Raw genomic sequence first — 12638 nt, 5'->3', positions numbered from 1 at the left:
TGCTGGGGAATTGGGGAAAGGGGAACAGACAAGTTGCTGTCGTTTTGTTCTTCAATCTAGTTGTGGAAGACGTTGCTTCACTGGCCCAAGTTGGCACCATCATTGCGCTCTTCTCTGGCGAGGCAGATCAGTCGCCGGCTTCTGGACGGCCGCTCACTGCGGCTGCTGGCCGCTCACGCTGGCTGCTGGCCACACACGGTAGCCCATGGCAATGCACTGCCACAGGGACTGCAGCCCACGCCGTCGCCGGCGACTCATGGCAGCCCAGCTCCAGGTTGAGCTGTTGTTCAGCATCTTAGCTGTGGAGGGCAGTGTCACTGGCCCTCATATGTGGGATCCGAACCGGGGCCTTCTGGCATCCCAAGCGATTTCCTAACCATCGCGCCACTCGGCCGGCCCCCCATTGGCATTTTAAATGGAGCTACATCAATCTATAGAAAAATATGGGGACAAAAGTGTTTTTTTATTGTATTAAATTTTTCTATCCTGCTGTGTAGTTTAAAAGAAAACTGTCTTAATTTGATTTGCTAATTTTCTCCATAGGATCTGGCACGCCTGCTAATAGATTTATTTATATGTATTTTATGTTTTATATTGCTACTGTATTTTTTGTTATACTTTCTAGCTGTTGATGGTGTTCAGAAAAGCTATTAATCTCTGTATGTTGATTGTTTTTTTAAACTGGCAACCTTACTAAACTTTTTAATTTTTGTAGATAATTTTGACTATCCTATGTAGACAAACTACATCATCTGCAAACAGTGGCATTTTTATTTCCTTGATCATCTTTAATCACATTTGTTCTTTTTCATGTCCTACTGCACTTTCTAGATTCTCTGTTGCAATGTGGACTAGAAAAAGTGATAGTGACTGGCCTTTCCTTCTTTGAGATATTAAGTAGAATACACTTGTCACTTCAATATTTGGTAAAATGCTTGCCTGAGGGTTTTTTTTTAATTTTAATATACTTTTTTTCAGAATAAGATGTTCTCTTTTTCTAATTTGATGAGCACTTTTTTAGTGAGTGCACAATGACACAATTTGAACTCTTTTCTGCACCTATGAAGATGATCATATCATTTCTCTCCTTTAATTTTTTTTTAAGGTTTTATTGGGGAATTGGGGGAGGGGAACAGCGTTGGGGAATCGGGGAAGGGGAACAGACAGGTTGCTGTCCTTTTGTTCTTCAGTCTAGTTGTGGAAGATGTTGCTTCACTGGCCCATGCTGGTATTATCATTGTGCTCTTCCCGGGTGAGGCAGTTGCTCGCTGGCCATTGGACGGCCACTCATGGCAGCTCAGGAAAGCTCACGCCTGCTGCTGGCCAGCCCCACTGCAGCCTACACCATCGCCGGCGATTCATGGCAGCCCAGTTCTAGGTTAAGCTGTTGTTCACCATCTTAGTTGTACAGGGCGCAGCATCACTGGCCCTCATGTGGGATCCGAACCGGGGGCCCTGCTGCTCAGAGCTGGCGTCCCAAGCCAACTCCTAGCCAATGTGCCACTTGGCCGGCCCTCTCCTTTAATTTCTTGATAATGGTGAATTAATTCCTTGATTTCCAAATGTTAAATCAAGCTTACATTCCATAGGTAAACCCAGCTTGTCATGATGCATTATCTGTGTTATGCATGACTGGATTTTGTTTGCTTATATTTTGTTTGGAATATTTGTTTATTTTTCATGAATGAAGAAACCTGGACTGGTTTTAGAATCATGACTATACTGCTCTCATAAAATATGCTGGAGAGTATCCCTCTTCTATTCTTGTCTGGGAAATTTTGTATTAGTTTGGAATCATTTGTTCTTTAAAATTTGGTGACGGGCCGGCCGAGTGGCGCGATGGTTAAGAACTGGCTTGGGATGCCAGAGGGCCCCGGTTCGGATACCACATATGAGGGCCAGTGACACTGCCCTCTACAGCTAAGATGCTGAACAACAGCTCAACCTGGAGCTGGGTTGCCATGAGTCGCCTGCGACGGCGTAGGCTGCAGCCCCTGTGGCAGTGGGTTGCCATGGGCTACCGTGTGTAGCCAGCAGCCAGCGTGAGCGGCCAGCAGCCGCAGTGAGCGGCCGCCCAGAAGCCGGCGACTGATCTGCCTCACCCAGGAAGAGCGCAATGATGGTGCCAACTTGGGCCAGTGAAGCAACGTCCTCCACAGCTAGACTGAAGAACAAAACAACAGCGACTTGTCTATTCCCCTTCCCCCAATTCCCCAGCGCTGTTCCCATCCACCAATTCCCCAATAAAAATCTTTAAAAAAAAAAAGGTAAAAAAAAAAAAAAATTTGGTGAACTCACCAGAAAGCTGTCTAGACCTGGAGTTTTTTGTTTTGTTTTGAGGAACTATTTTTAACTATGGATTTAATTTCTTTAATGACTATAAGACTATTCTAATTTTGTATTTTTTCTCAGTCAGATTTTTAAGTTGTACTATTTCTAAAAATTTGTCCATATTATCTATTTTCATATGTCTGAAAATACACACTACTAACTTTAGTATTTTTTCATCATGGCAGTTCTGTGATTATTCCAATTTTCATTTCTATTATAGTATTTATTGGCTCCTTTCCCCCCTTTATTCTTGATAAGTCTTGTCCAAAGTTTGCCAATTTTATCAGTCCTTTAAGAAAACCAAAATTTAGTTTTGTCAGTACTATATAGTGTACATTTATTTTTCATTCCATTAACAACTGCTATTATTTTTATTATTTCCATCTTTCCATTTTTGTATCTTATTGTCAATGTTGGGTGTTTAACTAACTTAATATCAGCTTCTTATTTTCTAATGTAACCATTTCTGTCAAAGTCTTGGAATAGTCCTTGACCATCTATGTGTAATTAAAGTATTTTTATTGCCTACTAAATGTTAATATGTGTTAGATATTATTGTTGATCAGTTGTTGATTATATGATAATATGATTATACAAGGCAATCTTTTAAAATTTGTCAGTACTAATAATCAGAAAAGACTACATGGACAGTTTTAAAACATGTTTAGTAAGTATCATTTAGTGTGTATTTTTCTAATTTGAAGCTGCATTCATCCATTTATGTCCATTAGATCAAACTTATTAAATATGCTTTTCAAATATTCGACACATTTTCTGACCTTTTTTTGGCTGCTTAATATGTCATTTATTAAGAGCATATTAATATTTGTCACAATGCTGCTTAATATTGTTAATTTCTCTCAGAATTCTAGCTTGTGTTTTGGGGTTTATTTTATTTATTTTTGATTACTCTATATATTTTGAAGCCATGTAATCAAATACTTACAATTTTAGAAATTTTCTATATTTGTACTAATTTGACCTTACTATCATTATTGTAGTTACTGTCTTCATCTCTGAGTATTTTTGCCTCAAATTCTATTTTGTCTGAAACAAAGACAGTCACATCAACTTTTTTTTTGATTGATTTTTACTGAGTATGTCTTTTTTATCCTTTTACTTTCAAACTTTCTGTATTCTTACATTTTAGGTATTTAAGATCCTCTGTCTTTTATACTTTTTATTTGCATTATAATGTGGAGATATGGTTTTGGAGTAAACTGTTGTACTTTTTAATTAAAAACTTATGTTTTTCATAAAATTTGGAAGACTCTTAGCCTACAAATATTGCCTCTGTCTCAGTTTCTCACTGTGTCTTTCTGGAAACTTGATTAAACATAAGTTGGACCTTCTCTTTCTCTCCTCTTCACTCCCTCATTTTCTCTTATTTTCCTGTCTCCATATGCTGTATTCTGGATGATTCTTTCAAATCGAGCATCCAGTTTACAATATCTTTGACTATTTAGAATTTACAATTAAAGCATCCATTAAGTTTTTAACTGCAATTACTGTATTTTTTTCAGTTTTAGAAATTCTATTTGGTACTTTTCAAATCGACTTTATTATTTGTATTGTTTCTTGCTCCTAATTCATATTTTTAGTCTCCTCATGTTTCCTAATTATACTAAACACACATTGTTTATATTTTGTATTTTATGATTTCATTCCCAAATTGTGATTCTATGGCTTTTTATTTTAATCAGCGCAGGTTCCTTGGTTGCTTATGATGCTCAGCTGTGAACATATATTTTTTGGAATTCTTTTCCTTCAGAGAATACTTGATTTGCTTCTGCCTGTTGTCTGCAGGCTCCATAAACTTGGGCTCAATTTAAAACAGGACCTCAGCTTGAGAGACTTTTGGAAAACAATGAGACAAATTTCATGATTAAAAATCTTCTTTATCTATCACCAAAATGGACCAATCCAGCCCAGTTTCCTTGTTTCCTGATGTAGCACGTGTGGACACAGAGCAGTTCTAGTTTATCCATCGAGGAAAGATGAGGTGCTTTGGTGTCCCTTTTCCTTTGATGTCCTGTACCTTCTGTAGCCACTGACAAGGCAAAAGCCACATTGGGTACAGCCTTCACTCTCTAGATCCCTTTTTTCCTTTTGTTTTCTTCCTGCTGGGGATTCTTTACATTTTAAAAGAAAGCAGGTCAGTATTTTCTTTAAAACTATAAGGAGTTGTCCCCAGTTTTTTTTAGCAGAGTTGTTCTTTTTTAAATGTCAGTGTGAACATCCTTTTGTGTGTGTCTGTGTGTGTCCACATTCATGCATGTGTGTGTGCACAAAGGATAATCCGGTCCATCGTAATTCTGGAAGCAGGAAACCTTTCAAACTGCTGTTCTCATTTTTTTTTATCTCTTCTGAAAGTATCCCTTGCAAACTACAGTGTAAAATAATTTTTTTTTAATTTTATTTGTGAGATTAAATTATTTCCTGATACCTCATTGATATATGTTCATGGACTCTCATTTGTCAAATGAATTAGGAGAAAAAAAATAAACCCTCAGACACCCTGGGTAATATATCCAGTTGTTAGCTGAGGGCTTCATGTAAGTCATTTTTGCATTCTATAACCTAAGCTTGTCCCTGTAATGCTGAGGGGAAGACATACCTGGGGTGATGTAGGGAAATGTTAGGTTCTGAAACAGGTCTTGTTGGACATTAGCAGCCAGAAAGAGCTCCCAAAGCTTAAAAAAATGTATTGATTGGAAACAAGGTCAAAATATCCTATTATGGCATCAAATAAACAAAGGGGGTAAGGTGATACAGGAATAAGAATTTCATGCCAATATCTTTGAGGTGAGTAATGTGACCCACTGGAAAATATTAATGAAGAATCAGGAACAGTGACTATACAATGAACTGGTAGCCTTCAATAATTTGAGCTTGGGACAATACTGATGTGCCCTCCTTGGAAACATGATGCCATGGTGGTCAAGATCATGGACTTGGAAATCAGACAGGCCTGCATTTGAATCCTTTACTCTGTTGTTTGATCTCTCTAAGCCTTAGTTTCCTGTTCAGAAAATGGGGATAATATTAGCACCTAGCCCACAGGGCTGTTGTGAGAATTGACAGTCATGTATTTGATAAGAATTGACAAGTACTTACTACCACAGTTTATGACATCATTAGGGCTCAAAAATGAAGTTCTATTATCGCTATGCTTTAGTACTTTTTGTCCAGGATGAAGTAATACAGTCAGCAGCTTCAGTTATGTACCAACTGGCCAGGAGCTTGGGTTCACTCTTATAATCCCATGGTAGTGATTCAGGGTGCCCCAAACAATGTTGGATAATTCCTCAAACATCCTTGGAACAAATGTGTTTTCAGTCCATAATACAAAGCAACCATATTATGAAACATTCTGCTTGAAAGGGAGACAAACATCGAAGGGAATTGCAAACAAACAGCTAGACCACGTTCCAGTTTCTAAGTAGCAGAAGCCACTCCTGCATAGAGAGAGACAAGATGGCACCCCATTATTTAATGGCGTCGCCGTTAAGCTAGGAAAGGGAGTGAATTTCCTTTTCATCTGTTGTTGGATGACAAGGGAAGTTTGAAGAGCACAACAAAATGCATGTTAAGAAATAAAGAGGCCTAAAATGTGTTTAATTGTGGAATGCTAAAAGCATGGCAACGTGCTTGTGCCAATCGTGCAACTTGATCCAAACTACATTTGGACTGAGCCTGTGATAAATTGTCCAAGCTGCCCTTTGTATTCACTTAAGCTAATACTGAGTGTCTCATTTCTACAAAGTAAATCACAGTGGCTTTGGTACTTTATTTTCCATCTTGTGTATAAGTAAACTGCAGGATCAATTGGGAGGTAGAATCAATCTGCTATTTATTACCTTGAAATGTGACACCCTATTTTTAAGTGCCATTCCCTTATGATTTCGCTTGAGAACAGTATTATGTCCAAACAATATAGAAACCAGCTTTACAGCTCCTGGGTTTTTTTACTTCAGCCTGGATGGATTTATATTGTATATAACTTTCAGAACCTAAATAAGTTACTTAGTGGATTTTGAAACAGGCATGTAAGCGCGGAAGAGTCATTTGGGGTTTGGGGGGTCTTAAATCTTAAATCTTAGAATGCACTCGTGACCAGACCATTTTTTCATTTCAAAAAAAAAATACGTGCAGGACTCCCATTGACCCACCAATCATGGCTTAATGTTCCAAAGAAAATAAATAAAAAACTCATGTCTAGGGAAAAGAGTTAGGCTTCATGGGGATTCTGTCGTCTTGTCATTATACTTTGCAAAGAAAGCTTGGCCTCTAATTTATGGGTTTCAAAAAGAATGCCTCCTCACACTGCTGGAAGGTTGAAAGGGCAGGAGATCTGATGTATGTCAGGAAGGCTAAACCTAATCTTTGTGACCTGCCTCCCGCCTTTCCTGATGAAAACATGGAGGGGGTTGGGGACTAGCAAAGACCCTCTCTCTAAAACACTGTCTGTATCTTAGCCCCTGATCTTAGTCTTAGGTCTTGGTTTATTTCAAAATGGTCATTATTTGGCTTGGTAGTGACTACACAAAACGTCTCTAGCAAGTGTGATAAAACATTTTTAAATGGCCTAAACTGAGTTAGATGAATTTGAAGAGAAACTGACACTAATGAAAAGCTGGTGACAACCTTGATCCCCATAAATTTGTATTTTATTAGGGCTTAAACTTAAGGTTAACCAGAAAGAGAAGGAAAAAAAGACACTAAACTCTTAAAGGTGGTCCAAGGAAGGTCGTGGCAACATCACATATCTCCCTAGTTACGATGACAGTGGACTCTCCCTCCCTCCCTCCCTCTCTCTTTTCCTTCCTTCCTTCCTCCCTTCCTTCCTTCCTCCCTTCCTTCCTTCCTCCCTTCTTTCCTCTTCCACAGAATAGACTGTATACACTCTGTAAATTCCATTATGTGTATGTTCCTAAACCTTTCATGCTCAATAGTGTCTCATATAGAATTCATTCAGGGCTTTTTGGAAGATAAACTTAAGAAGCAAAGGTGGTTTCTTCCTTTATAAAGTAAAATAATTAGTATTAATTAATACTCTAATATTTCAGGTCAGCCTTCCCTTAACCTTTAGAAAGCCTGAACTGTACATTATGAACTTCTGGCATCACCTGCAATGGATCAAGGCCTGTAGGACAAAGCGTACATTACCAGGGCGTTAGTGTATACTCTGTGATGGGGCTTAAACCAGGGCACAGCCATGTATGTGAACGTATGTGCGCCTGAAAACTTTCCTCCTTTCCTCTCCTTCCCTTCAGACTTCCCAAAATGTGTTCCAGGATTTATAGGAAATTTTATTGTCTTAAAGATAAAATAAAGTTTTACGTTGTATACAGCGAAGGACAGACTCTGAGAATAAATGTAATTCTCCTAAATTAAAGGAACCATAACTTCTGGGTAAATTCCTCTATCATTGCTGTGTAACCTTCAGTCAACCTGGAAATCACAAGGGACTTTTGATTCTAAACAATAAAGTTTGAGAGAGACTTCTATCCAGAGGAACCCAATTCATAGGTTTACTTACGGACAAAAGGGGGTGGGGTGGAGGGGGGGGAGGTGGAAGACAGGCAGACTATTCATTTCTTATCATAGCCAGCCAATGTTAATTAAAACATCATTGCACATGTATATCAGCAAGGAAACTTCTCGTTCAGGAGGCATGTGGCTATATAATCATAAAGATATCTGGGTTATTTATCTGCTGTTTGGATCTTATCCTTTACCTCAGCAGGCAAGCCCCAGTCCCCCCTCCTGCCCTCACTTTATTAGGCACTCTGTATATTCCGCCGTAAAGAGGAGGGAAACATATAGGCCCTTGTTTGAACTTCTGTAATGAATCCTTCCAAGATACTATTTCCTTCAAAAGTTATTTTTTTATTTTATTGCAGCCTGTTTGTGCGTGCTCCCCAGCGATCACTTGGACCGCATTCGGATTGGGTAAAATGGTTGTGAAGGGTCCTGGCCTCTGAGGAAATTGCTGATTGACATAGCATGCCAACGATGAAGGGTGCTCTTGTGTCGCTGGGCTCCCTGGCACGCTGGCTGCTTCCTGCACAAAGCGGGGAGCGGGGTGGCTTCCTTCCCAGAGCCCGGGGCTCCTCCCTGTTGTTGTTTGGATCTGTTTTCCTTTCAGTGCAAGAGTCACCGCGAGTGGTTCTCCCTCTCCATCTGCCCAAAGCCCCTCACTCCTCTCCAGTAAACAAACCAGAGGTTTGAAGCTGAAGAGAGGCCCATGTGCCAGGGGTGGCCCACAGCTGTCGTTGGGTGGACATACACAGTAAAAAAAGCATTTTTAAAAGAATTGGTTAAGGTTTAAAAATTTGAAGTTTTCACCTAAAAATCTGGATCTAGAACAGTGGTTAGGTTTTTTTTTTCTCCTGATTGTGGAAGCCACTTTGTGAAGATTTTCTCTTGAAAAATTAGGAGAAACCAGCCGGCTGGGCCCATCTGCCCACGCGCCAGCCAGCCCCGTCCTGCCCATGGGAAGGGTTTCAGATGCAGGCCCGTTGTTTAGGCTGATGACTGCAACCATGGAAGAACCTGCCTGGCCCCCTTGTAGCACTGAATTTGGCACCCCCCAAAACAACTAGTTCTGGAAACAAGGTATCAGGAAGCTTGTTTTTGGTTTAGCAGGAGATTAAGCAATGTGTATCCCGATTTCAGTTTGTTCCATACTTCCTTAGAAAGTGCTTAAGATTCCCTTTTGCAGGAATGCCTGACTCTTGTAAAAGAAATGTTATTGTCATAATCATTAGAAATCACGTCTCCATCTTTGCGTCCCTCCAACGCCAGCCACAGGGCCTTGTTCTGTGTGTTACATGTATTCTATGATTTGATGAATGAATGAACAAGACGCTTGTCAAAAGCTAACAGAACTTAGACCTGGTAGTTGTATGAGGTGTGTTACTTAAGGCTCCATTCTAGAATTCTCTTCTGCCTCTTGGTCTGATGACGGCAGCCGGAACACCCCTCTGTCACTCACACCCCTGAAACCCAACAACTGGGATTAACTAGAGGAGGCGTGTAATACATATTTGTTGGATAAATTGATTAGCTTATGAAATTTCAATAATAGTAGCTAACTTTTATTGAGCACATATGAAATGCCAAGCACTTATCTAAGTACTTTATATGAATTAAAACCGTATTCATGTTTTACAAGTGAGAAAACCAAGACAAAGATTTTTGTCTGAGCCTGAAGATAGTAAAATTTGAGGTTGGCCTATGAACCCAGGCAATATAGCCAAAGAGCTCACGTGGGTATTTTGTTGTTGTTTGTTTGTTTCATTTTGGTGCTTCCATTGAGGCATCATTTTTTTTTCCAGCTACAATACCACACTGGCTATGCCTATTCCTAGGGGAGACTATACGGGTAACTCGTTAACCTTGGCTTCATTTTTCTCAAGCCGATTTAATCTGATGAGTAGAAAATATACACCTACCTAATATGCTTCAAACTTTAATTTCAAGGGAATTTTAAAGAACCAGTGGACAGTTTGGGAAGGGATCTTATGAGCCCAGAGCACCTGTCCTTAGAGAGCTGCCCCCTTTTGATATAAGGGCTCTTGATGTAGGTAGACAATGCTAGCTTCTGCAACAAGTAGACCCAGCCCTATATCATGGTGCAAATTTAGTAGAAGTGTATTTTTTCCTTGTGTAGATCAAGGCAGCCATTCCTGATTGAAAGAGGCAGCTCTCTTGCATGCAGACGTTCAGGGATTCAGGCTGATGAGGACTCTTTCATCGTCAACCTAATTGCCTATAAGGTTATGATGGCCAAGTCCATCCTATCCAGCCAGAAGCAGAGAAGAGCACAGAGGAGGGTTTTATGGGCCAAGCTTGGCAGTGACTCATATCACAGCCTGCCATGTTCCGTTACTAGAACGTCATTATTTGGCCATACCTAACTTCAAGGGAGAGGCTCCCTGTGTAACCAGGAAGAACAGAAAACAAGCACTTTGGTGGACAGCTCGCCAACTCTTACCTCTCCTGAAGCTACAGTTATTTGTGTTAGGGAGACTTGCCGAGACTATGTGTTTCAGAAATGTCAACATGATCCAGCCTATCCCCAGACCTTCCAAAAGCATGTGGCCATATTGCAATTTGGAAATTGATCTAAGAGGTAATACTGGAAGACATTTTTGTACCAGCAGTATCCACTGAAAGGTTCACACTCCAAAACTCTAGGGAATGAGAGTTTTTAGAGGATATTGGGGAATTTTTTTAAAAGAGCATTTAGAGAAAGTTGAGCATATTTTTCTCAGAACCCTTTCCCTACCTTTCAAATGAGCAGACATCACACTGGAGTCAGTTCTAATGCGATCAAGGGGTTAGGTCCTGTTTCCTTTTTGGGGGACAAAGATCACAGAACAAAATTTAACACATTTGATCTTTGAAACTAAAAGCGCTTTCAGGGGAAATTTTAATGTTTTTTGTTAGTTAGTTTTGTTTTGTTTTTCATGGTGGTCTTAAGGGTAAAGCAAAGAAAGAACTAATCCTGGCGACTTGGTCAACCTGAAAACTTTATCAGGCATTCCTTCTTCCCTTCAAGTCAGCAGAAACTAAACCCAAATCACACACACACACACACACACACACACACACACACACACACACACACACACNCACACACACACACACACACACACACACACACACACACACACCAGGGGTGCCAAAAAAATGTATACACATTTTAAGAGATGTTAACACTTTGGTCAACTTTGCTTAAGCAGTAGTTCACCGTCATCAGAAGTGCCTGGATGCTGATGGGAACCACTTTGAACACCTCTTCTAATTGCAAAAGTCAAACGTGCCTTGCATTTATCTTTTGTTATTGATATGTGTTAATACAGCTTTTCCTTTCTTAAAATGTGTATGAATTTTTTTGGCACCCTTTGTGTGTGTGTGTGTGTGTGTGTGTGTGTGTGTGTGTATGTTTGTGTGTGTGTGTGTGTGTATCCTCATATGTCGCTTGGAGTTTTCACACCACTTTTGCCTTTGGTAGAAGCAGTGTAGGACACCACTATCTCCTAGATTATGGTCTCTAAATACCATTTCCATTGGAAAAATGGCTGATTCCAGGTCTGGGGAGTCAGGGAGATGTGCAAAGCAAGCCTGGAATATTGTCATTACAAAAAGCAAGAAAGATATTTAAGACAACTAGGATTATGTCAAAAGGACTTAGGAACTGAAAGAAATCAGACCACCATTAGTCAAAAATTGGACAATGGTAGCATTACACTTATAACAAGTACAATAGATTTAAACACATTATACATGTTTAAATCCATGAGTTCATAATGATATAAAAACAACAACCAAACAAACATATAAATAGCAATAACACAAGGACCTCAGTTTTCATCTTTGGACTTTGATAGGAAACACTTTATTTGGAAAAGTAGTAAACAAAAGGAAAGAATTAAACATTTGTCCTGCATTTCATCTACGAGCTGTTCATTAAGATAACTAAATAGTTAATAATTAACAGTAAAAGAAAATTTCTCTTTATAGAAGTATTTCAGCTTCTGGGATATACAAAGAAGGAACGATAGAATTAGAACACTACTATTATGTGGTCCCTGATGAGATAATGGATCTACAGATACTATCAATGGCTCTAAGATCACAAAAAGAAAGACTCCAGTTTTTAGGCATCCTTTATTGAAAGAATACAACATATCCTAAAAAGTAAACCTGACAAAAACAAATTTTTTTTTTTTCTGAAGGCTTTATTGGGCCAGGCCTGGCGTCCGACTCACTCTGCAAGGGGAGAACGGCCAACAAATTGTTTTTTAATTTGAATCTTCATAGATACAGAGAACAGATTGGTGGTTGCTGGAGGTGGGGGATGGGAGTGGAGAAAATGGGTGAAAGTTTAAAAAAAAGAGTTCTTACATTTTTTTGTAAAGTGCTTTTAAAGATATAGCTCATTTATTTTTCCATGTTCCTTGAAATTTCTGCTTTGTAAATTACTTTTAGAGGTTAAAGCTATCAAAAACCTTATTTCCTAGTGATCTTCTGTGCTTCCTATTATTGTATAATAAGCACTACATAACTTCTTTTGATTTCTTTGCCTTGGCAACTGGGATGCTCAAAGTTAATTTTTATGCTTAAGTTAGGTTTTATTGTGTATAAATTAATACTAAAAAAACCAAACCTGATCAAGCCTCTAGAATAACTACCAATTTACTGGAAATGCAGGGAGCAGAGAAACATATTAAAAGGTACCATGGGAACATAAATAGCAAAATCCAAATTGTGGGAAACATCACAAGACAAATAAT

This window comes from Hipposideros armiger, unplaced genomic scaffold (genome assembly GCF_001890085.2).
Source record: "Hipposideros armiger isolate ML-2016 unplaced genomic scaffold, ASM189008v1 scaffold_4, whole genome shotgun sequence".
NCBI classification, from domain to species: domain Eukaryota; kingdom Metazoa; phylum Chordata; class Mammalia; order Chiroptera; family Hipposideridae; genus Hipposideros; species Hipposideros armiger.
The sequence above is the reverse complement of the archived record's forward strand: the minus strand, read 5'-3'. Positions refer to the sequence as shown.